This window comes from Accipiter gentilis, chromosome 12 (assembly GCF_929443795.1).
Source record: "Accipiter gentilis chromosome 12, bAccGen1.1, whole genome shotgun sequence".
Lineage (NCBI taxonomy): Eukaryota > Metazoa > Chordata > Aves > Accipitriformes > Accipitridae > Astur > Astur gentilis.
The window spans coordinates 26,276,611-26,302,361 of record NC_064891.1 but is presented as its reverse complement, the minus strand read 5'-3'; the positions used below and the strand labels follow the sequence as shown (position 1 = coordinate 26,302,361).

Below are 25,751 nucleotides of genomic sequence, written 5' to 3'. Positions count from 1 at the left end.
GAGTTTCCAATTAACAAAAAAGCCCCTTACTAATATCAATTAGTTAAATACCCACTGAAGTAGTGAAAAGCACAAATGAGTATCAAGCCTGTGAATGTATATTTCCTTCCCTTGTCCAGCACAAAGCAGGTGGTAGTTCAGATGTCTTGATAACTGCAGGCCTGGGAGGGATCTCCAGCAGCAGGTCAGTTAACCATGTTGCAAAGCAGAACCCGCTCTGAGTCACCCTATGAATATCAGTTCACAAAGTAGCAGAGAAGTAGCGAGAGTGTATCGCCTAAGTGGGGACAGGCAGTGTCAGAGTATGTGGACTGCTGCTGGAGTACCCTGTTGCCCATTCTCCGCTTGACAAGGCGCTTTTCGTCTCCCACCTTTTGGGAGCAGAGCCCGCGGTCTCTCCTTGCACATGCCTTTGGGGCCCCTGCCCTTGCCCGGCTCCTTCATGAGGTTCAGCCCTCCTTGGACAGCCAGTGGTGTGTGCATCCTCTGCACCCAGGAGTGTTTTGGGGGAAGATACAGATGGGTTTTAGAGCCATAGGGGTATGTTAGAACCCTTTCACAAGGCATTTGCTTATCCGATACAAGATCAAAACAACGCAATGATGATCTGAGTTCATTTTACTTACAGCTACATTTGAGGAGTGCACTGTAACATATGTGCTCTATACATTATCCAAAGAAATTGCTGCTCAGCTATTTCCCAGCAAGGGTAATTCCTCTGTTAACAGACATTGATTCAGACAGTCATCCCTATGTCAAAGCTAGGACAACTGGATACACATCTACTTAGAAGAATTATCTTTAGCTCTGTTATTAGATTAGCAAATAAATAATAGCTTTAGAATGTTTTTGAAAGAACAGACTATACAGGGAGCAAAACTGGGTACCACGCCACTTACTGCAGATGCATAATGTTTCAAGTGATCCATCTGCCCTTAGTGCAAATAGATATCACATTAAAATAGAGGAAGATTACATTTGTAATTGCTCAACATTTATCTTTTTCTTGAAACATTTATGATTCATGAAACATTTATACTCATTTATGCTAAGAAGCAAGTAGAAAATAAGTGATTGCACAGGGTCTTAGTTTTCTGAGATAGAAGTACACAGTTGTGTTCAGTAAACCTGAAAATGAAGGAATAATTTACCAGCTGTCTTAGAGAGATGTGGGCATCTCAGCATTACCTCCTATTCTTCTGCAAAAAGGTACTCCATCTTCTCTAAGAGCTGACTACGGTTGGATTTTGTCAAAAAGTAGCTAAGAATAAGTGCTTAATAAGGAATTACTGCTGGTGAAATTATGCATAGACAATAACCAGTCCCTAATTCATCAGGGAACTTACTCCATGTTCATTTCCTTTATCTTGGCCCTTAGTACACTAGCCTTGAGCAGAAAAAAAAATTACCGCGTGTATAGGGCACAACTAGGGATCCACAATGGCAGAGTAACTAGTGGTCTGTGAATCCCCAGTCTACGTCTGGAGCGCTGACTTGCTCCCTTATGGCGATGGAGCAGGGTTGGACCAGCCTTTTAGTCCTGCCCTTTTACGTTTTAATCCACCTGCCTGTGAACTGCTCATCTCCAGGCTCCCTCAAAATGAAACTCTTTCCTGGGCTGAAAAGAAATCCATTGTGTGTTTTCCTTGTATGAGCTAATAGTTCATTTCCCCTTTCTTTGTGTTGTGGGCATGGCCAACCACACCTGCTGAAGTGAAGGGAGGCTAGGGCGAAGCCAAGGCAGCTCTGATGGTAAGCAGTATCTTAAAACCCAAGTGTGAGAGAACCTTCAGAAGGAATCTGCTCATTCAGCTGTTCTGTGTAAGTGCATGCTTAGGTAATGTCAAATGACTTGGTATTTGCTGGTTTCCAACCAAGTATGAGCAATGGGATGCTCCAAGGTAGGTGTAAAAGGAAAAAGAGAAGTTGTACAGTAATTTTATAAATGGGTTTTGCAGGATCAATGATGTTAAAAGATGCTGAAGATGCTTTCAGATCATTTTGAGGTTTTGTTCCTGTTCTCTTTGCACCTTCCCTAGTGCTATGAAGTATAACTTTACATTTACAGCTTGTCAATCTCCTTAGCATGGATCCAGGTTGTTTTTCAGCCTCTTATCTTTTAATATTCACTTGAAATTAAGTGAGCCACTTACTGCCTAATTGCTTTAATTTGTATACTGATAAACTAAAGTGATGGTAACTGAGTTTGAAAAGCTCTCTGAGCAGTTCTTGTGGAAGACAGGTAATATCTCTGTTCACATTGCTTTCATAAACTATAGTTGTTCTCATTGTCTTAGAGCATCTCATATTCAAAGAGCTTTTTCACAGAATCACAAAAATGAGAAAATTTGCTTGCTCAGTCTGGAATGGTCTTTGTTCAAACAGGCAGATCGCTAGTAAGAGAGGATTGTACTTCTGCATGGTGCCTCCTTTGCAACTTGACAACCTTGACTGTTTCTTTTGCCCTTCTTCATTGTGTGGCTGACCCTGCAGCAATCTTGTGTGCCACTGGCTCTTTGAACAGTGTTTTGAGATAAAACTGTTCACTGTGATACATTGCATATTTTAGTCTTTGGAAGTGTAACTTCCCTAGCTAGAAAAGAAAATGTCACCCAATCAAAGTGTAGTATTTTCTTACACCAATTCAGATGATCTGCACCATAAACAGATCATAGGGTCACATTTGCTTTAAACAGTTGTGTTGTCCCTTTGACATTGCTGGCAATTATTTTGCCTTCATTGGTAACTGCATTGCTTTTTGTAATGCAAATATTTCAAGAGTTTTGGAGAGGGACTTTCTACAAAGGCATGCAGTGATAGGACAAGGGGTAATGGCTTTAAACTGAAAGAGGGTAGATTTAGATTCGATGTAAGGAAGAAGTTCTTCACTGTGAGGGTCATGAGGCACTGGAACGGGCTGCCAGAGAGGTGGTGGATGCCCCATCCCTGGAGGTGTTCAGGGGCAGGTTGGATGGGGCTTTGAGCAACCTGGTCTAGTGGAAGGTGTCCCTGCCCACAGCAGGGGGGTTGGAACTAGATGATCTTTAAGGTCCCTTCCAACCCAAACCATTCCATGAGAAGTGTTTCATTAATGTGGTTCAGTGCCTGGGGCAAAAGCTTGCTGGCACCTCTGCCCTCCCTTGTCCAGATCTGCTCTGCACAGAGTGGGTTGATAATGCACGTGTTGCACCTCTGTTTTCGATGCCAGGGTGCACAGTGAGACTCTTCCGTGCACCTGCAGATTTCGCTTTGCCCTGGATGCTCTTGATGCCACCAAAATGTGGATTATGATACAGGCCTTCCCATGTGTTAGCCAAGCCAATCTCCAAGTTCTTTTTTCCTGTCTTAACTCGTGACTGCAGTTTTTCCATGGGAATCCTGAACAGATAATATGAAAGAAAATGTGGAGAAAGGCTTATTTAAAATTAAGGCATGTTTTTCATCATTAAAGGTTTTTTCTCTTGAAATGTTAAAAAAGGCTGCCTATAATCATATGACATTTTCTCAAAGCAAATGACTTTCACCAAGAAACTTGGCTTACGCTGTCCTGTAGAGCAGCCAAGGGAGAGGTAATATTTACCAGATTTGACATGAGAGATCCGTAGGAATGTAAATAGAGTAGTCCTTCAAAAGACACAGTAGTCAGAGCAATCATCCTGCAGCTTTGACAAATTTACTAACATCTGTTCTGGTGCCATTTCTGCTGTACAAACCTGCCATTAACCATGGAGAGGAAAGGGTTTTAATTAAATGAGCAGATTTACATGTTAAACTTTGATAAGATTGTGCCATCTGGGTGGATTGTATTTGCAATTCTCTCCACAGCTTTTTAGATTTAGGGTATACTTAGCGATGCCCCGGTTATTCTCAGGAAGATGCATTGACCCTAGAGCACTGGGGTTACTAAGCCAAAGTGTCAGGCTGTATTTGTAACAAGATGTATATTGCAGCATCTCATTTCCGAGCTGCATAATTTTTCTTTTACAATTTTGGTTTTGCTATTAGGTCTTGTTTTACTAATGCATCACTACCTAGTGCTAGCCGTGACTGCTACTGTAGATTTCAGGTAGTACAAGGTATAAAAAAATTATTTACCCTAACTAAACCTCAGTCAATAGATAGTCAGTATGGGCCACAATTTAAGAAACATTTAAAACGTGCTTTAACTAATGCCACATTGTTGATGCTGTGTCTGGGCTGGCTGCTTCCATTCCTCAGGGTGGATGAACGGTGTGGCTGGTGGAGGAGGCAAAGTCTGATGCTGGGGAGCTACTGCCAACAAGAGAATGCACTTTAACTGGCAGTAATAGTATGAGAGGCTGTGCAGGAGCCACCTGTGCGCTGTTGCTGTGCCACACCGGTACAGCCACTATTGGTGAGGGTTTCAGACAGGCCAGAACAGCTGTGAAATGGAGATTAATAAAAAAACACATTGTTCATCTGTTTGTTCCCTGCTAGCAGCATGTCGCTGGGTTTGTACCAAATAGCTCAGGAAAAGATTGCTCTTAATTCAGATGGAAATTGATAAGTACAATTTTGCAGTGCTTTAAATGCATAACGTGCTCAGTGTATTCAGCTTATGCTTTAGTATTTGTCATCCTTTCAACTTGTAATAGATTAGAGCAGGCTGTTTAGAGATGCGGCTATAAATAAAAGGCTTTTATAGGTTCAGAGAAAATCTTTATACAGTTTAATTGTGTAGACAGTTTCAATTCCCAGGAAGGCCAAGAGGGAAATCAATTGATAATTTTAATCCAGATTCAATTTTATTTAAGTTTTCAAATATGCTGATCCAACTTTTTCATGCAACAGTCTGTTTCTGCTGAAGTAGCAAGTGCATTGTGGCTGGTGTATTACTTGAATTGGGCTCCCCCTTATACAGAGCTGAAGTCGTTGGTGAACACATGAAGTCTTTTGGGAGCTGGTACTGGTCTGCCAGCACTCTTGTCTCTGAGTGAGATTACCTTCTTTCTGCTGCAATATATGAGCTCATGCTAAAAGGTGCTGTTGCAAAATGCTGCCTGCTTCCTGCCTTTTCAGCTGCAGGATGGTGTCTCAAATGTTGCAGGAATGTAAAGGAAAGGATTTGTCAGGACTTGGAAGAGATTTAAATGTCTGAAAAGGTTTGAAGGACTGTATGGGAGGCTATGGATAAAATCTAGTAGTCTGGGTAGAGTGCGGGAAAACAGCTTCAGGCTCTCTTCCCTGCTAATGGCACTTGGTAAAAATAGTAATTTTACTTTTGTTTTTATGTATCCAGTTTCTTCAAAATACAAGAACTAGGAACTAGGTTGTCTTTGACCAGCTAGGCCACCTTTTATCCAAGAGGCAGCAAGCTTCCTAGCAAATGCCCATGACTTGCACTTGTTTTTGTCTCAGTTTTTGTGTAATCACTGTAACTGCAGGAATTTGTGGAGGTGTTTCAGTTTGTTTGGAGGAAGGATGTCAACTAAGACAGGTGTGTTTGTAAATCACCGTGATGCCAGACTGTAGCTCATCTAGTACATGGAAGGACACCGGGGTTTTTTAAGTGCTGTTAGTCTGGCTGTAATACCATACCTGTGTACACATTTTTGTCTCTGGGTAGGCTTTAAAAAGGAAGCAATATGAGCGTCAAATGAAGAAGTCATGTGCTACCAGATGTAGGTACAAAGCCAAGGAAAGGGGTAGAGAAGGATACACCAAATAAGGGAAATTTATGCTTCTGATAGCGAATGCACATCTGCAGTTTGGAACATGCTCCATTTGTAGTATTAATGAGAAATTCATGTATGCTTTTGAAGTACTCTTAGTCCATTTGAAATTATTTAAAGGATTTTTACAGGACTTAACATACCCTGTGCATTATACTGTGCCTGAAGGTTGCCACTCACAGTAGAACTGCACTGGTTGGAAAAGTTTTTGTTACCTATCCTTCAGTAAATAGTATTGGCTGTTTCCAGATGTTATTAAACAGTTATATCTCATGGTGTGATAGTGTGTAGGATATAGATATGTATAGAATACTTCAGTCAAGGCTTTGCGGGTGCTTGTACTTGTGGATTGTGTGTGTGTCTGTGTGTTACATAGGAAGAATGATCCTCCTTAACATAGAGTTGTGTTTGGTTTTGCTTCATTCCTCAAAGTTCCCAACATGCTTGTAATAGACACAGATGCAGATAGGATATAGCAGCCTTCAGGGTGTTTCAGCTTCTTGGCACTCTGTAAGGATTACATGTTTGGGTTGAAAGGGAAAAGAAATTGTGCTTTATTTTCTTGGAAAAGTGAAGGAAGGGAAGTATAGGAAAAGGTTATCCAAACAGTGTAAGACCATGCTGAGCTTGGAAGTATATGGGATTTGTTCAGGGCTGATTACAGTATAAAAAGTAACTTTCTTGTTTCCCAGAGGAAGCAAAACTGCATCTTGTGTTCATGTCCACAGGCATCAGGGTTGCAGTGAACCTGCTGCACGGGTCAGGGAAGCAGAGTGCGATGGAGGGCTCTAAAGAGCTCTGTCAAAGTAAAAAGCCCATAACTATCATTGGAGCTGTGAATCTATCCCCAAGCCTCTGTTTGTGTGTAAAATAGATCCTTCATGGAGTGCTGGCAACAAGCCTAGATGTTTTCTGATAGGGCTCTGCTCTCAGGATGTTTTGATCCTGCCCTTTGGAAGATACTTGTAATCTCTTTCTTCTCTAGCCTGGACTGACCAAGCGATTAGGGTTTTTTGAGTAGCTGCTTGTTGTGGTTTAACCCCAGCTGGCAACTAAGGACCACACAGCTGCTCGCTCACCGCCCTCACAGTGGGATGGGGAAGAGAATTGGAAGAGTGAAAGTGAGGAAACTCGTGGGCTGAAATAAAGGCAGTTTAATAGGTAAAGCAAAAGCTGTGCGTGCAAGCAAAGCAAAACAGGGAATTCATTTGCCACTTCCCATCAACAGGCAAGTGTTCAGCCATCTCCAGGAAAGCAGGCCTCCATCATGCCTAACAGTTACTTGGGAAGACAAATGTCATCACTCCAAATGTCCTCCCCTTCCTCCTTCTTCCCCCAGCTTTATATGCTGAGCATGATGTCATATAGTATGGAATATCCCTTTGGTCAGTTTGGGTCAGCTGTCCCAGCTGTGTCCCCTCCCAACTTCTTGTGCCCCTCCAGCCTACTCGCTGGTGGAGTGGTGTAAGAAGCAGAAAAGACCTTGGCTCCATGTAAGCACTGCTCAGCAGTAACAAAAACATCATGGCATTATCAACACTGTTTTTGGCACAAATCCAAACCATAGCCCCATAAAAGGTACTATGAAGAAAATTAACTCTGTCCCAGCCAAAACCAGCACATTCTCCACCCCTTATTCCATACCATTTGTGTCATGCTCAGGTCCCACACTATCCAATACATCCTCATTACCCACCACCCCCTTTCCCATCCTTTGATACAATACACAGATATTATTCCCTTAGTCTATGGACCACCCCTGTAAAATGCCCATAAAATATCCACAGAAGTCCACAAAATGTCCACTGAGTTCATTTAGTCCATGACTTTTGGGCTCCATCTGTTATGATGGTCACTCAGAACAAGAGAGGTGGTGTGTAGCATGGAGTTACTGGGCACCAAAGCCAGCTTAGGTCGGGTCGCTGCTGCACTTACACTGTTTCTTGTAAGGCTTGTCCTCCGTTTGGTTTGGGTGGTTTCTGCTTTAGTAATTCCTATAACATACAACTCAAATCATGGGTTACAACAATTTAAAGGTATATGCATTACAATTTCCGCCCCTGGTGCCTTTGGACCACACCATAGGGTTTAACATTGCAATGAACTCCTCCCTTTGCTCTTGCTCTGACTTGGACTTACTCATAGACTGCAGTCCCTTAAGAGTGTACCTGCTCCAAGTGGAGCCTTATCTATGAGCCACAGTCTCTTCAGGCGTATACCTGCTGCAGCATAGGCTGATCCACAGCCACACTCGCTTTGAGGTGCACCTGTTCCAGCGTGGTCTTCTCCATGGGCCACAATGCCTTCGGAGATATACCTGTTCCAGTGTGGTCTTACCCACAGCCACAGTCCCTTCAGAAGTAAACCTGCTCCAACATGGCCTTACCCATGGCTGCAGTCCCTCCAGGGGGGTAACTGCTCTGTCGTGGCCTTATCCATGGCCACACGCTTTGAGGTGCTCCAGCATGACCTCATGCACAACCACTGATGCTTCAAGGTGTACCTGCTGCAGCATGGATTCATCCACAGCCACAGACAGTTCAAGGTGTACCTTCTCCAGTGTGGACTTACCTTGGGCCACAACCCCTTCAGAGGTATACCTGCCGCAGCACAGATACCATAACCACAGCCGCAGATGCTTTGAGGTGTACCTGCTCTGGTGTGGATTTACTCAGGACCACAGACCCTTCAGGGTGTCCTGCTCCCACATGGACTCATCCACAGGTCACAGTCCCTTTGACTCGAGTTCACAGTGGAGTTCCAGCCTGTCCAGTACAGCAGCACAGAAACAGCAGCAATGCCCTGGCCATCTGCCAGCCCAGGCGCATCGCCATTGCTGTTACCAAAATGTTCCCAGGCACAGCAGAGTAAGATGATAAGCAGTACAGCAAGCAGCAAAAGCAGAAAGCAGCCACTAACAAGTACTAGACTCTAATATATGGTGAGGCAAGTAAGCCCTATAGCAAACACAGAAGCCTGTCAATTAAGAGCTAAACAGCAATAACAGCTATAAATTTGATCTAGCACATTCTAGTCAAACCTGTCATTATCTTGAACTTTTTGAGACCCAAGCTGGGCACCAAAAAGGTCTGTCGTGGTTTAACCCCAGCCAAAGTTGTGCAGCGAGTGTGACAGCTCTTCTCCAACAGCCAGCAAAAAATGGGCTATTCAGGTAGGAGGCTCTTTGGAGTGGTAAATTGTGGGATTCCTCAGGCATGCCCACCCCATACTGCAGCTGAACAAGCTAAATTGGAAAGAAAATCATGGCTATACCCCATGTTCACTGCAGAACAGGAGCGTGTCTGCTGAGGGCATCTCTACCCTAGGCAAAGTAAATATGTAATTTATTATTTTTTAGCCCAGTTAATGACGGAGTAGTAGTGGTGGAGTGAGTAGTGGCACTGCCTAGGGAATGAATGCATTACATTTCTGTTCCTAGAGCTGCCTCTCTCAGGTCTGTTTTAGATATTTCACTATTGCCTCATTAGATTAATTTTGCTGTCTGTGGAAAGGGGATAAAAATATTTATCCTCTTGCTGCAGCCTAGAGGAATAATCTGTTTGTGTTTATATAAGTCCTTTCTCAAATGTATTTTATTAGCATTAGCCATAGGAATAACTGTTCTCTTGTCTTAGTCACTGGAAGACAGTAGTTAATACCCAGTAGGCCCTTATTATTTTAGGATTTACCTATGAGGGATATGGAAAATGAGCATTCACTACCCTTTTTTTGCCTCTGCTTGTAAACTGCACAAAAGCCCTTTTGTGGACAGATGTGAGATTTCTGCCTTCTTACTGTGTTTTCTCTTGACCCTTTCTCAAAGTTAGAGCAATGCAAACTACAGAAATTTAGCTTTACCTTCCATCTTGCTGTTGAGTCCATGTTTTTGGAATAACCTACTGATCCCAGCTGTCAAGTTGCAGCTGATGTGTCTGTGTTTGAGTTTGGAAATGGTGGTGCACAGCTAATACTTGCCCCATCGCTGCTCTCCTCTCCTGGAAACTTTGGAATAAATACAAGCTTGCATTATTCCATGCCCTAATGGGAAAGGAACAGTGTTTGATCTCCTGACAAAGTTACACAGGGTAAGACAGGTCTTTTCTGGCACTGATGCTGTAATTTAGGAACACTACCAGGGTCCGTATGTGTGAGTTGTGTATTATTAATATTTTATAAATTAGCTGTAAGTCACAGTGTTCTGTAGGACCTTTGAAGGTCCCACAGATGATATAAAAAGACAAAGCACTTTTGAGGAAGTGTGTTTTCACCCTCTCAGCAAAACAGTGGTTATCAGTGTCTAATTTAGCGCAGCCCAGCAGAAATGGTAGTATTGCCAAGTGTGTCTGAGAGTTGAGAGGTAACAGAAAGAATACCCAGAAGTTTTAAGACAACAAAGATTCAGTATGTCTCTTTTTCTGTAAGTCTTTCTGTCCAGAACAAGAAGAAATCACAGGTCAAAGTCAGAGTTCATCTTCCACATGTGCCCTGCCCTTGGCCTCTTTTATTGAGCTGAGTATCAGAGGTGCTACTGATTACAGTCGGTTTTAGGTGATGCTTCTCTAGTAGCAGCAGGAGTAAAACCACCATCTCTTTTCAATGGACCTGCTTTGCAAGTGTCAGGCTATTGTACGTTTCAATCATTTCAGACCAGAGTTGTGTTTGAACTGATGACCAAGGAGGGAACAGCTTTAAAGAGTCAGATTCATAACTGTGGTATTGCAGATGAACTGTACCACCCTGGTGGTACGTGTCACTGAGCTGTTGGAAAAAATGCTGGGAAACAAACCCTGTGACTTGCAGGATGTGCTGTCTGTGTCTCCCAAAGGCAAAGAGTTTGAGAAGTTTTGTTTTCCATGTAAGAGCAAGTAATGGGCTTTTCTGGCTTACCTAGAGGGTTATTTTTCATGGTCAAACCTGAAAACCATGTTAATCTTCAGAACCTCTGCTTATTTTCTGTTTTCCTCTGTGGATTTGAAACCAAGACAGTGCTGTCACCAGCATTTCACTGTGATGCAGAGGGAGACACAAGCATATGGCCACTTCTCAGCATATATATAACTTGATTTTGCTTAAGCACATGAGATACCAAAGTCCATATTTGGTTATGTCAGACAAGATGTTAATGGCACGTGTAAATAAAGTGCCAAGTTACTACGACAGAGAATATGCTGGAGTATCTGTCTTGTCTCATGTGCTCTCCGTGACTCAAAGTTGATGTAATAAGTTTTGAATCCACATCTAACTTTCTGAATTCCCCATTTCATTAGTAATTTTTTGTTTACTCATTTTTTTTTAAACCAAGGAAATAACAGCTGGTGTTTGCTTATGTAAAGAAGACAGATGCATCACACAAACACCATACTTTCCCAGCATCAAAACTGAAAGTGAGTTAATGTCTGAAGTGCAATTTGCATATAAATTTGTCTTTATGAACTTGTGTATTTCAAATGTAACATACAAGATGTAAGAGAAAGATAGAAAAGATGTCGTCCTTATGGATTACAACAGCACTATAATTTTTTTCTGATGTTTTCTTCCAGACCTGCTATAACATTTCTCATGTCTCCTGTTCCCCTTTTAGCTCTTTGAAAAGTAGTATATTTTGGCAATTCCTTCTTGTGACCTAGGTCCTGGAGAGGGTTTCTCTAAGCTGCAAGGCAGAACAGCAGCCAAAAATGTAATTGGGCAAGTTAAATGGTTGTGCAGCTGAGAGCCCTTCACATGGTACAGCTGACAGAAGCTTCCATGAGAAGACATCGGCATGTCCTATTCAGTTATTTGGACATCCCTGTGGGCTGCATGAATATAACCAACTCAAACCTCAAATGCACGAACATGTGGAGAAGGGCTCATTTCTTACATATCAGCTGAATAGGATTTGGACTGCAGTGAAGTTGGAAGGAAATGGAGGAAAGCACTCGGGAAGATTTATTCCTGTGTTAGAATATGCAAAAACAGATGCTGCATCTGTATCTCATAGGAAATAATTTTTGTGCCTTATTCTCATTTTCTGTGATTGTAATCTCATCTTCCTCTTGACATGTCCATTAGTTTGCAGTTATGGTTGTGCATGTGACTGACTTTTCACCTACCCATGGAATGTGTATAGCACAGTTTTATCTAGCAGAGTAGTCAAAAGAACAGTTCAGCTTCTCATAGGAACATCTAGTAATGCCTATCATTGTAATGCTGCTTTTAGTAATTTTGAGGGCCAAGCTGACAACTTTACCTTCAATAGAGATTATTTTATTGACAATGAGAGACTTGCTGATAATATGGAGGGCAGACCCAAATCTAGACATCCCTACATTTTCTAGGAGCTTTTAACAAAGAACCCAAAGTGTTCTTGTCACACTAAATTCCCTAAGCAGTATTTAAAGGTTTCCCTCAGTAGTATTCCGTGAGTACCTATGCTGCTTAGCTGTCTTCCTTCATACCTCATTCTTTAATACATATGTGATCATGTTATTAAAAATATGTCATAAAATACAAGGGATATGCTGGACAGCTAAATTTACATTAGTGATGATCCTTACAATTCACATTTCTGAGTGTTGTTGCTGCTTTTTTGCATGGGTGTAGCCCAGCTGGCACCTCTGAAAACGTTCCTGCTTTAAACTACTAAAACTGAAGGAAGAGTCTTGAGTCCCATTTAAGCATGCACTATGAAAAAAAATTGCTTTCTGAAGTCACATGAAGTATTAAAAATAATCCCAGTGCACTCAGTTACAGTTTCTCCAGTAATAACGAAGGATCTTTTCATTGGGATATTGGAAACATGAAGCAAATATTTAAGCAGCAGACCCCGGACCTTAGAGGTGGAGCAGAAATTACTAAGCGGTTTGTTTCACCAGGTAAGAAATGTAATTTATTGCTGGTGATGGTAGTAGGGAAGAAAGCAAAATGTCTGGCAAAACAGTCCCCCTCATCTCGGCCAGCTGGCAGGAGAGGAAAACTTGTTAAACAGCCTGGACACAGGGAGCCGCAGTCAGGATCATGACATTTACAGGCAGCAAAGTTGGTAAGTTTCCCGTCTCCCTGTCCCTCCCCTTGTTCCCTGCCCACCTACATACGCAGCTGCTCCCTCCCTGGGCAGCCCTGGTGTCAACCGACATCCAAAAACTTCATGAACACAGCTGCATGGTGCTGTGGCCAGTGCTGGGACAGACACAGAAACACATGCCGTTTACAAAAGATTGCTCTAAATATTCCCTGGTGCAACAGAGAGCAGAAGTGCAAGACAACAAAGGGAACAGAGAGAGATTTCCATGAATGGCAGGAAAGGTAGAAGGCTATTTACAGTGTAATTTTTATTGAGGGAATTCAGAAGTTGAGAGCATGGTCTTCGATGTAGTGTGCTTTGTGAGGCTATTGACTTGTGTAGGTGAAATGTGTAATTCACCATTCACATACAGAAATGGTGTTTTATCTTCTTCTTGAATTGCTGTGCTTGATCAGGAGCCATAACTCCTGTGCTTTAGACACTATTTTAAAAAAGCCCTACCCTCCAAAAAGGCTGAGGTAGCCTAAGTGTAACTCTCTTGCTTTTACACAGTGTGAAGACTCAAGGTTGTGATTTGGACACTGAATAGGTTTTAAGCGTTAGTTGTGTGCTTGTTGTGGTTTTTCTGAGGTACCAGACCAGTCCTTCAGTTCTGTGTCATGCTTTACACTTTTCACCAGTGATTAATCTTCATTTTTTGGTGGTGTTATCTTCTATAAGTCATGCTCCCACAGTATCAACCCTATTCCCTATGTGTAAGGTGTAAATACACACACCCAATTAGAAGATTGGGGAACAAAAGCAGGATTGCTGAGCTATCCACAACAAATTGCAGAGTCCACTTATCTAAGGATTTGAATATGACTTTGCAGTGTTAATGACCCATTCTGTTGCTTTTGATAGTTTTGCAGGTGGGCAAATTGGAGCATCATAGCAAATAGAATAACTTTTAAATTTGTACTGGGAGCAGTGATTTATCTAAGTGGTGATCCCTTGCATTCAGAGTCTTCACCTTTGAGCGCTGGGCAGAGCAAGTGGAGAGGGAGCTCTGCAAGCTCACAGCATGGCTTTTTCTCTGGGCTTCTTCAGTGCTCTCCCAAGCCCAGCTGATTCACTTAGGTGCAGTCACAGAGAGGATTCAGGCTAATCGTGACTTGTAATGAGGAATCCTACAGCACAAAGCTTTAGAGGTTTTGTCTCAAAGAGTTAAAAACTGACCACTGTTTTCCAGGGTATTCTTGGGCCCAGGAGGTGGCTGTTGTTCTTGCTCATATGCTTTTGACCAAACTATGCAATAGACTTATGGGCTGGCTCCCAACAAAATGAATCCTTTAGTCTGTCCCACCATTATCTGGGAAGACCATACTCTGAGGGATTTAGGTGGATGTCCAGAAGGAATTTTCTCAGGAGGACAGAGAGGTTTAACCTCAGCATTTCCAATAACAGATGCTGCATACTTGCTGTGATGTGGTTCAGCTGTCTGCAGGGTAGTGGCAGTAGCAATCTCATTGTGAGTTCAGTAGTGAACTTCTCTAAATCTTGGCAACCATGGTCCTACATTTCCACTCTTCTTTCCCTGCGTAGTGTCAGCCAACATCTGACTCCTCTGGCAGTGGCTGCCAGTTGAATGCTTACATCACTGGCCCACTGTTTAACAGGAGGTGTGAATTAGTCACCAACAACACTGAAAAGGCAGAGGTTCTCAACACTTTCTTCACCTCTGTCTTTACCAGCACTGTTGGGCCACAGGCCTTGGGAACAAAAATCCAGGGTGATTCAAACACAGACCCATCGTCAGTGAAGGAAGAGTTGGTATGTGAACTATTACAGGAGCTTGACCCCTACAAATCAATGGGCCCGGACAATATCCACCCAAGAGTGTTGAGAGAGCTGGCTGACGTCATTGTGAGGCTGCTCTCCATAATCTTTGAGAGGTCGTGGAGATTGTGGGACATCCCAGAGGACTGGAAGAAGGCTAATGTCACCCCCACCTACAAGAAGGGCTTAAAGGAGGATCCAGGGAATTACAGGCCCATCAGTCTTTCTTCAGTCCCTGGGAAAGTTAAGGAATGAATCCTCCTGGGGGCTACCACCAGTCAGATGAAGCACGTGATTGGGAAAAGCCAGCACAGATTCACCAAGGCAAATCATGCTTGACAAACTTGATCACCTTCTACGACAAAGTAACCTGCTCGGTTGATGTGGGGTGAGCGGTGGACATGGTCTACCTGGATTTCTCCAAGGCTTTCAGTACGGTTTCCCACAGCCTCCTCCTAGAGAAATGGATGCGTTACCGTCTAGACAAGTGGTCTGTGCGGTGGGTGGGAAACTGGCTGACAGACCGCACCCAGAGGGTGGTGGTAAATAGCTCCTTTTCAAACTGGCAACCTGTCACAAGTGGGGTCCCCCAGGGATCGATACTGGGCCCAACGCTGTTTAATATCTTCATAAGTGATCTGGATGATGGCATGAAGTGTACCCTGAAGAAGTTTGCCAATGATACCAAACTGAGTGGGGAAGCGGATGCTTCGGAAGGGAGAGCCACCCTGCAGGAAGACCTGGATAGGCTGGAAGAGTGGGCTAACAAGAACCTTATGAAGTTCAACAAAGACAAATGTAAGGTCTTGCACCTGGGAAAACATAATCCAGGAGCGCAGCACAGGCTGGGATCTACCTGGCTGGGGAGCAGCTCTGTGGAAAGGGACCTGGGGGTCCCGCTGGACAACAAGCTCAATATGAGTGAACAGTGTGGTGCTGCGGCAAAGAAAGCCAACAGGATGCTGGGCTGCATCAACAAGGGCATCGCCAGCAGAGATGAGGTCGTCATCCCACTCTGCTCAGCACTTGTTGGGCCACACCTGGAATACTGTGTTCAGTTTTGGTCCCTGCTGTACAAAAAAGATGTGGACAGGCTGGAGAGGGTCCAGAGAAGGGCCACAAAGATGACCAAAGGACTGGGAAGCCTGCCATATGAGGAAAGGCTGAGAGAACCGGGTTTGTTCAGCCTTGAGAAAAGAAGGCTTAGGGGAGACCTTATCACCATGTTCCGGTATTTAAAGGGTAGCTGCAAAGAAGATGGAGACTCCCTTTTTACAAGGAGTTACGTGGAAAACATGAGGGGTTAACAGGTACAAGTTATTCCTGGGGAGATTCCAGTTGGACATGAGAGGAAAATTGTTCACAGTCATAAAAGAATAATCAGCTATTGGAATAACCTCCCCAGGGAAGTGGTGGATTCCCCAACATTGGACACTTTTACGATTTGGCTGGACAGGGTGCTGGGCCATCTTGTTTAGAACATGCTTTTGCCAAGAAAATTTGGACCAGATGATCTTTGAGGTCCCTTCCAACCTGGTATTCTTTGATTCTATGATCATTCCATAGATGAACGCACTGCAGGAGAAGCAGCTGCAGAAAGCTGGCTGCTCAGGCCTGGGGGATGGGTAATGTTTGTAGCTCTCTCATTGCCCCTCTGACTGGGTAGGGAGTTGTGAACTATTGAGAAAAACAATATTGAGTGGGATACTTGCTCAACACGACTGCAAGAGGCTGTGACCCAGGGCTGCATTCATATTAATGGCAGCATTCCCCTTGATTTCAGTAGGGGAAGAAGCTGCTGTGTAGCTTTGGAGTATGATGTATTGGGAGGGGACTATTCCCCTCCTCTGGTGACTTCACTGGGTGCAGCTGGTCCTCAAATGTGTTTTGAAGTAATTTCTCATTAGGATCAACTCAGGGGAAGTAACAGATGGCGAAGTGAGGCTAAATTAGTGAGAACTTTGTGCTCTGTTAATGATCTTTATAAATAATAGCTGGGGAGTGGAACAGGACCAAAGATGCTGTTATGTTTGTGGCTACCTCTGCTGCTGTGTAAATGTTATATGCTGCTTTGCAGCATGTTTTGTCGGCAATAGAAAGGGGTAGGAGGAATTTGCCAGCCCTTTCACAAGGGCAAAAATATTGCAGTTCTACTGAAAAACAAAATCAAAGCAAAGTTCAAAGACGTATGAGGGGAAACAAAAATGTGGGAGACAATTTTACATTAACAGCCAAACAGACCACACAATCACCTTGGTCTTTTTGATTTCAACTTCTTCCTATGAAAATCAGTGAAGCAAACAAAACGCAGTGTCTCTCCTCTGATATTCCCAGTAACTCTCCAACTTTTTAGTGTTTAATACCATTCTAAAATCTTCTATCTATAGATTTCTCTTTCTCTGTGTGTGTGTGGGGTGTTTGTATGTATATACGTAAATATGTATGTAGGTATAGTACTACTCTAGCCTGGAGAGCTACTTCTGGAAAGCTTCTCTGGCAGTGGCAGTTTATTTGTTCAGATGAAGAAATAATTTTCTTGCAAATTTATCCTGACCTACAAAGTCACTAAGCATAGTCATGTAGCGATTCAGTGTAGCACAGACTACAAGTTATAGATGCCACCTTCTCACTAGTGTATATTATGTGATAGAGTCTGGATTTCTAGATGCTTTTACAGAGTAATGTCCACTGGCAGTAGTAAGACTTAAGACTCTGTGGTGCAGACATCCTGGCTTGCTGTCAGGCATACTCTGGTGCCTGCTTCACAGCTGAAGCAACTACTGGGAGAATGACTGTGGCTTTACCAGCCTTTTAAAATGCCACAAATGGTTGTTGCCAGCCATCACCTGCACCCTCTCATTTCTTGGCTTATCCACCTGTGTGCCACAGTGTGAACGTATGTGAGTCTGGTGTGCATTTGACTGGAAGTTTTGCATCTAAATCTACTTCTGCGATCCCAGCTTAGACGTTGGCAGCAGTGCTGGCATCTGTGTCTTGAATGATGTTTTTTGCAACCTTTGTCTTCAGTGATTGTTTTCTGGCCTCAGTAATGAAAAGCTTTGCAAAAATTAATTCTGAGATTTTTTTTTTTTTCTCCTGGGCTTGTCGACCTATGCCATAAACTTTCATATGCAGCGTCCTTATGGGCCACTTTGTACTCTTTTCCATGGACCTTATTAACAGCCCTGCAGGACAGACACTTCTGTTAATCATCCTCTTGAGGCGGTAACCAGTATGAAATCCTGCTCTGTTTCCCATGCTAGTGCTAACTCTGCAGTGGAAGCAGGTGTTCAAACTATTAAAAACAACACAAAACAAAAAAAAAACCAAACAGTGTGAAACTTTGTTTTTCAGGGGGGCATTTGGATCTCTGAACAGCTCAGAGACTACTAAGGAGATATACTTCCTCCGGGGATCTTTTATCATAAAAGCAGCTTAAGTGACTCATTCTTTCCCTGAGGATATTCTTAAAACAACTCCACTCATTTTGTCTTCTAGTGGTCAGAAACAGTACTTATTTTGTGCTGTCTTTCAAAAACAAACAAACAAATAAAAACCAAAACAAAGACAACCATCTTTTGAAAAAAAGTTAACGGCCATATTTCCAGGAGGATCTGGGCTAGATTTAATATTCAAGGTCTGCACAGCTCACTAATGCACGGGCTGGCTGGCACTCTGTTCACTCAAGCAAATGCTTCAGCGAAAAATTCAGGACTATTTTTAGTTCTCTTACAACAAACCACTTGATTGTAAGGCCTGGGGTACTGTGACATTGTGATTTCGAGGGGTCTGCTGGAAGAGGCAGGAGGACAAGAGGCGGCAGCCTGCTAGCTACGACAAGGGCTCCCCACTGATGCGGAGAAACACACATCCCGAGCAGGTATTTTAAATCATCTTGTAAGCCTTGGTCTGCCCACGAAATGAATCTGCTGGTCAGAGGCAGGGCATGAAAGCGTTAGCTGGCTGGCTCTATCTGCTCCTGCCCTTAAAGATTTCATTCCATAAATTCCTGTCCTGACCGTCAGCTTTTAAATCGTCTCTTCTCGTTCCCTAGCCTTTTCTGGGATTTTACAGGATCTTGGGCAAGTTAGCAAATGACAACAGCAGAACAGAAGTAAGGTTCCCGAAGCGAGGGCATTCTGCTTTTAAAGAAACACAGCCGTTTCGGTGCCTGGGTGAGTAGCCCGTGACAAGTACTACAATCCGTTCCTCTCTGCTAACTGTATTAACTTGTAGAAGAAAACAGCCGGCCGAGGAGCATTTGAGCGGGTCCGACTTGGAGGGGGGGGGCGGGGGGGGGGGGCGCGTGGAGGGTTTGCTAGCAAAACCCTGCGTGTGCGGGCGCGCGCGCGCCTGGCGCGAGTCGGCTCTGCCCCAGCGCGGTGGGCTCGCTCTCTCCCTCTCTCTCTCTCTCCCCCCCCCCCCGCCCCCCCGGCATCTCGCCTGACCTCCGTGCGTCCCCGCGGTGGTTCCTGCAGGTCGGTCCCGCGCGAAGGAAGCAGGTTCCGGCAGGTTTAGGGTCTGCTCCTGGCGTGCCTCGGGGTCCCCCAGGAGGGGCGAGGTGGTTGCCGTTCCGGGGCGACGGAGTCACGGCAGAGGCCGCCGCCGCCGCCGCCAGCGAGCGGGTAGCGGGAGCGCGGGCGGGGGCTGGCCGCGGCTCCTGGCGGCCCCGGCGACTGCTGCCAGGTGAGCGGGCTCGAAGCTGCAGATTTACCTCCTCGGCCGACACTGACTAGTGCGTGGCTGCGTCGCAGCCCGCCGAGGTACTGCCGGGGAGGTGAGCTGTCGGGTTTCGGCAGCATCCTGCCCGCCCGCCGCCTCCTCGGTTCCCAGCGAGTTGGTGCTGCGTAACGGCCTCTTAAAGCGTGCTTTGTTCGAAGGGAGGAATTCAGCCTGCTGGTCACACGGGAGCTCCCGGCTTTCGCAGGGTGCTGGAGCAGCAGCGGGGCTTAGGCCGGGAAACTTTTGCGTACGTAAGATAACCTCGGGTACCGGGCACCCGGTGCTTTGCTGTCTCGCGTTTTCACCCTCTCGGTTTAGCTCGGTTGTGCGATGTTTGCAAATTCCTTGCTTCAGAGTCAGACCCAGACTTTGGGGGGAGCCTTGATGCAGTTTAGCTGCGTTTTAAAATAACTACTTCTATTTTACCCTTCACGGTACCGTTGTTTTAAAATGGCATGACGTGCTGCCTCTTTTGCTTGGTAGAGAACGCGAGGAAGGAGAACTGTTGAATTCCCAGGAACTCTGTGTTTAAAGATCCTGCCTAGCCTTCAGAGTGCTGAGCTGCTGCAGCCCCCTCTGTGTACTAGAAACGGCTGTTGCCAAAATGTGCAGCTCCTGCACCGCTCTCTGCGCTGCTGTGGTCATCTTCTCTGCCTCAGCTGCACTTTAGGTGCATCTGAAAAGGCAGGTGAAGCAGCAGTTTCATAATCAAGTTTTCAGTGTATTCCTGCTAGGCGTGTGTATTTGTACGTAAACAGTGCAGATGGCACAAGGAGAGTAGCTAGAGCACGTGTTGGCTTACGTTTGCATGAACCGAGTTCAGATAATTAGCTAATAATCAGTCATGTTCCTGTGAGATTAGATAATTAATGTTTTGGGGCTTGTTTAAAAAAATATTCAAATATTAAAATCTAAATAACCTGTTTTGTTCTCATTGATTCTGGCCAGTCCAGATTTTTATCCTCCAGAAATAGTCTTCAACACTGATTGCTGAGTTGCCAGTCTCAACACTGATTACTAACATGAAGGCAAGTGGAATGAATGGTCAGATACTGCACGACCTGAATTCAGTAAACAGCGACTGCATGGTCTAGAACTCGTTATACTTTCTGAATAATTAGGATGAATTAGTTGGGGTTTTTCCTGGAAAATGTAGAAGTGGATGGGATTTTATTAAAACTTCAATGACAAATGTTTTAGTGCTATGGCAAATAGCACTTCTCTGGGAGACACTGTACAGGTCTGTGTAGATGAAAGCTGTATGTCTGCTTACTGTGATCAAATGCACAAACTTTACCAAATTCCTGGAAAGGTTGACTGGATGTTTCTTAATCCGCGTTGTGTCTTCCCATCTTCCTCCTCCTGTTATCCTGAGTGTTTCATGGGCAGGTACCAAACAAACCACTTATGGAAATACTCACTAATATGTCTTAGTACCCTATTTGCATTTGCATAAAAGACACTTGGGCACAGTACAGTCCTGATACCTTTTAGGTAAGTGATACAGTTCGCGACTGGTATGTGCTAGAGTCAGCTGGCACAGGAGACAGTCTGTGTGACTAACTGCATCATCTAATGTTGGTATTCTTGTACCTCTGTATGGGAAAGAGATGTGGCCCTCAAAGCAAAAGACAAGCTCCTTTACCTCAGAGATGCTACAGTTGTCAACTACCCTGCTTGAGGACAGCCCAAAATAGCAGCAGTTGAGTTGGTCTTTGGTATTGTGGATTGCTCAGTACGAGAGGTAAGAGGAAGGTAGTTGTAATGCTCCTGAGAGCTGTTATGAAGTGAGCATGTGCTCACACAGTATTTGGATGTGAAATCCCATCTTTCTCTTCACCCAGACCCTTAAGCCTTTTAATTAGGTCAGTGGGTGAGATGCTGTGCTGCTGGTCACCTGTCATGCCCTGAGCACAGGCTGAGAAGGTGGTACCACGGGATGTGTTGTAGCACCCCTGTTCTGGAACTGCTTATGGATATTGCGGAGCTCCCCTCCCTTGCTCTGCAGATGGCCTGCCGCTGCCTCTTGCCCTCTCTTTCAAAATGGGGTTATGCTTGTACTTAACGTCTGTGCAGGTTCAGAGACAGGGCAGAAATCTTAGTTCAAGGAGATGCAGTATCCTTCTGGCTTTACTGTTCTAGTTGGGATGAAAAAGTGATGGATTGCACATAAGCTCTGCACCTGGTATCTCTTGCAGGCTATAAATCCAAGCATTGCAGCTCAAAAGGAAACTCTGAAGTCCGGACTGAGTTTGTCATTTAACTGTCAATTCAAAGAAATAGTGGTTTCTGAGCTATTGGTGAAGATGAGCAGTTGTCAAACTCATTCTCTTTTCATGTCCTGTAAATGCAGAGCTGTAAATCACAGTTACATAGTCTGGTTTAAAACGGCTTTCTATTTTTTTGTTTTGTTTGGTTTTGGGTTCCCTACTTCATTAGCTAATTTTAACTGGAAGTAGCTTATTAATGAAACTTAATTTTCTAATGAATCCAGCTCATCCTTCTTAAGCCAAGTCTGATACAAACCCAAACTCATTCTAATCCTTAAGTCATTAAAAGAAGTCATTGACTTGCTGTCTGTGAATGTCAGATGGTAGCAGATTACTTAAGTACTTAACCTGAACATTATCCATAGACTGCAGCTCCCTCTTCTTCCAAGATATAGTTATGAAGTGCTTTAATAGAGTGCATGTAAAAAGTTGCAAGTTCTCAGTGTTCATTCCTGCTGGCAGAGGAGCAGTTATAACCCACTCTTGGGAACATATCTTGTGAAAAATGTATTTTTTATTTAAAGATGAAAGTAAGTGGCAGACTTTCAAAATGACCAGGAACATACTGCGGTCATTCAGGTTTTGACAAGAGTTGGTCTGTCTGTGATGCTTCTGAGAACCTTCCCCTTTTCCAGGTAAGCGGATAGATTCTTAACTCCTCATGAAAACCTGACCCCAGCTGTGGGAACGGCACTCTTGAAAACACGGCCATGAATTTTACTGTCAGTGAAAAAGGTATATAGTTTTCAGGCTCCCAGGGATTTTCCTGTCTGCTGGCTGGATGCCAGAGTGCTGGGGACTGAAGTGTGGGTCTCCAGGCGTCATGGGCATCAAAGCTCAGGAAAAAGAAGAGGGCTCCCGACTTGAAGGTAGGAGCAGTGCACATCCCCGGAGGGCCGGCACAGAGCACCAGCTGCTGCAGCTCTTGCCAGTGGGGTGCAGGTTTCCTAGCCTAAAGCTGTCCCCTGTTGTGACACCTCGCTGCTCGGCCAGGACCAGGCTTGTCTCTGCAGGTAAAACAACCCCATGGGTCACCCACACAGTACAGTCACCAGGAGGGGTGTATAACTGGGAGAGATGACTTAAGGAGTTGGTGTGGCAGTTCTGAGAATATGCAGGTTGGATAAGACTGCAGATGTGTGTTATTGGTAGCTTGTAAACATACTGAGCCAAATTTGGAGATATTCATGTTGTTGTTAACTGTTTCCTGGTGCTCTTCTTGGATGATACCATCTTTGCATGTAGCTGATTTGACCAGTGCACTTTTCAGTCCATCTGGCAGCAGGGTAAAGAGGTGGCCTCACTTGTACGGAAAAATAAAAAGCCCAGCTTCTGTGGACGGGAAAGATGTCAATGAATACCTGAATTGACATTTTACACTTAACAATAAACAAAAGTGAGGCAGCTAGAAGAAGCAAAGAAAGTTTGTTAAAAACAGGTATCTTGTGCTTGGGGGTAGAATAGAATAGACTATTTCAGTTGGAAGGGTCCTACAAGGATCATCTAGTCCAACTGCCTGACCAGTTCAGCACTGACCAAAAGTTAAAGCATATTATTAAGGGCATTGTCCAAATGTCTCTTAGACCCTGGCAGGGGCAGGGCATTGACCAGCTCTCTAGGAAGACTGTTCCACTGTTTGACCACTCTCTCAGTGAAATGCTTCCTAATTTCCAGTCTAAACCTTCCCTGACACAGCTTTGAACCATTCCCATGCGGGATAATACAGATAATATTTATCTATCTATGTTCTTAAGAGCATTTCCTGAAAATTTGTGCAAGAGCTAACAACATCCAGCAGTTGTTTCAGCTTCCTTGTTTACATTCTGCTTCAGGGTTTGCTTGGTTCACTTTGTTCTCCCCATGGGATATGGCCATTGGAAACAAGCTGGATTTGTAATGAGAAAGTGCTAAGTTTCCAATACTAAGTGGACAAACCCCCAAAATGTTTCCTCTAACAGTAAAAACCCACTATGTTTTTTCTATGGATTTTGAACATCTGCCACCTGGGGAGCTGAGTGATGGTGTTGTGTTACCAGAGGAAAGAGATGGTGTGTTTTGGCACCATTTGCTTATGTCCTCCTGTGACCTGCCATTGAGATCTTTGTTTCAGTATAGAAGAAAAGGATGGTCAGTGGCTTTGGAGGTCTGTAACTTCACACTCCTAACATGAAAACTAATGAAGTGATAAGATGAAGGTGTAAAACAGGTCCTGAGTGACTTAAAATATGGGAGAGACAGCCATGCAGTCGGATCCTGCAATAATGGTCAAAGATAAAATGGAAGAAATCTATCCTTATTAAAAGTGTTGTGTGCGATATATTTATTTAGGCACTCAGAATCAGAAGAGCTGTGGCTGCTTTGAATAAGAAATATGTCTTCATGAAATAATTTTTTCATTTAAACTAAAGTTGAAGAGGTTTGAAAGTAGAATTCTTTCTTGTGGAATTGGATTAAGCTTTGATTGTTATATTTCCCTCTTCTACATCATCTTTTCTTTCTCAGATCCACAAATAGCTTTCTCATCCTGGTTGCTACTGGCAAAAGCCTGTAAATCGGATTTTTGGACACATACAAGTGAATCAGAAATGCTGTGGTTGGAAGTTTTGCAGTCATTAGAAGGAGGCGCTGAAGCGATGCAGAGTCAATCAGCCAGGTTTAAGCAAACTCAAAAGTTTTTTCAGAAACAGCATGGTGATGAGTTAGTGCCAGCAACCTCACTGCTGAATCGCGGTTATCATCTGCCTCTCTACAGCCTGTGTAAGCTGTACTGTGCACTCTTTCTGCAGAAATTAGGTTGCACACCTTACCCCCGTCACACCTGTGTTGTCTGGTGACCATTGCTGGCAGGAGCGAGTCTTGAACCACAACCTAGTGCATTTAAGTACTGACATCCTGAGGCGAACAAATGAATATGGTCTTGTCTTTGCTTTTTTTCTGCATCCACAAAAGATGTGATGATAGACTGGGAAATACACAGCTTGCTTTGCCTTTCCCCCTGGGTACCCTGATACGTGGCAGAGCCTGTGGCTTGTGGCTGGGGGAGGTGAGGGGGAGGCTGCTGCCCAAAAGCAGAGGAAGCTGTCGGATGAGCAGTGAAAAGAAGATGCTGAGATCCGTCATCACAGAAGTTCTTACCTTAAGCGGTCACTGGTCCTAAAAGAGTGTGAGGCCACTGCTGAGTTCTGCTTTGTAAAGGGCTTTGGATACCCTGAATAGCATGTTGTTCACCAGGCAAAAAGGGAAGGGCAGCTGCTTAAGTATTTCATCTCTACTCCTGTGCTCCTTCCAACCTTGCGAAACCTAACGTAGCACCCCAAGGTTCACACATGATATGGGGAGGACTGTTAGGGGAAAAAAACAATGCTGTGGGAAGATGACAAATAACATAAACTTTTGGTAGCTTTAAGGGCACCCAAATGAACTGTCAAAAACATCCGCTGGGCCAGCTTTCCAGCAGCAGTACAGCTGCTCACTGTGGCTGTTGTTTGCTGATTGAAGCGTAAGGTATCCAGGCCCTCCTGGGAGGGTCGCCCTCATCTGCCAGCGCTCCCTCTCTGGCCAAGTCATGGTCCTGACTGTGTTTGCATCCTCCTGCTTAGCAAAAGGGTTCGGAGGCAGCAGTGAGTTCTCATGAAATGGTGCAGTCACTGCTGTGTAATTATTACATCAAGGACTGTAAAGTATTTGCCCTGATCCATGACTTGGCTTGTGATGCTGGCTGGTCAGGCCGGCAGCTGGCAAATTTTTAAGCTGATGCAAGGTATCGTGCTCTACAGCGATATTTGCGAAATGCCCTGGGGGCAAAATCTACCCCTAACCTTGCAGATTGCTTCGGTAGAAGCGGCAGCCTAGCCCTTGCCCTTGCACACACCTTCTCCTGTCCCTGTCTGCACGTTGTTCACTGCCCTTGCAGCTCAGGATGTCCTGTCCTTCAACCCTTTAAGAACCCAGTCACTGGCGGCTTTCAGGTTCTAAAGTATTGAAAGGAGCTGATTTCTTTTTTTAACACCAAAACTTAAAGAGGCTTTTACTTAAAGCGAGTGATAAGTAGTAGTGAGAGACATTTTTGCTTGCACTCGTGTGGGCCCTCACTTTGTCTTTTTAGAGCTCGAAGCATATAATACACCAGCATTTATAGTTAGTGGCTTCTGCCAGGTATCTCTGATTGCAAATTGCCTTTAAATACATACCTTCCAGTTCACCAAGTAGCATGTGAAATTATTACCTCTCTGATTACTGTGTTGT

The 25,751-nt window shown here is 44.2% G+C and overlaps 1 protein-coding gene across 9 annotated transcripts in view; it reads left to right on the top strand.

The window, feature by feature from the left end:
* The window catches only part of ARHGAP24 (Rho GTPase activating protein 24), a 231,447-nt gene that overhangs the window by 121,956 nt on the left and 83,740 nt on the right, over window positions 1-25,751 (top strand). Inside the window, exon 1 of one of the 9 annotated variants that reach the window (XM_049815249.1) lies at window positions 18,290-18,394. The exons of 7 other annotated variants lie outside the window; for them this stretch is intronic. The gene's annotated coding sequence lies outside the window, so the exon portion shown is untranslated. Of the gene's footprint in view, window positions 1-18,289; window positions 18,395-18,553; window positions 18,629-25,751 lie in introns of those variants that run through there. One more of the 9 variants, XM_049815250.1, reaches the window with a different exon arrangement.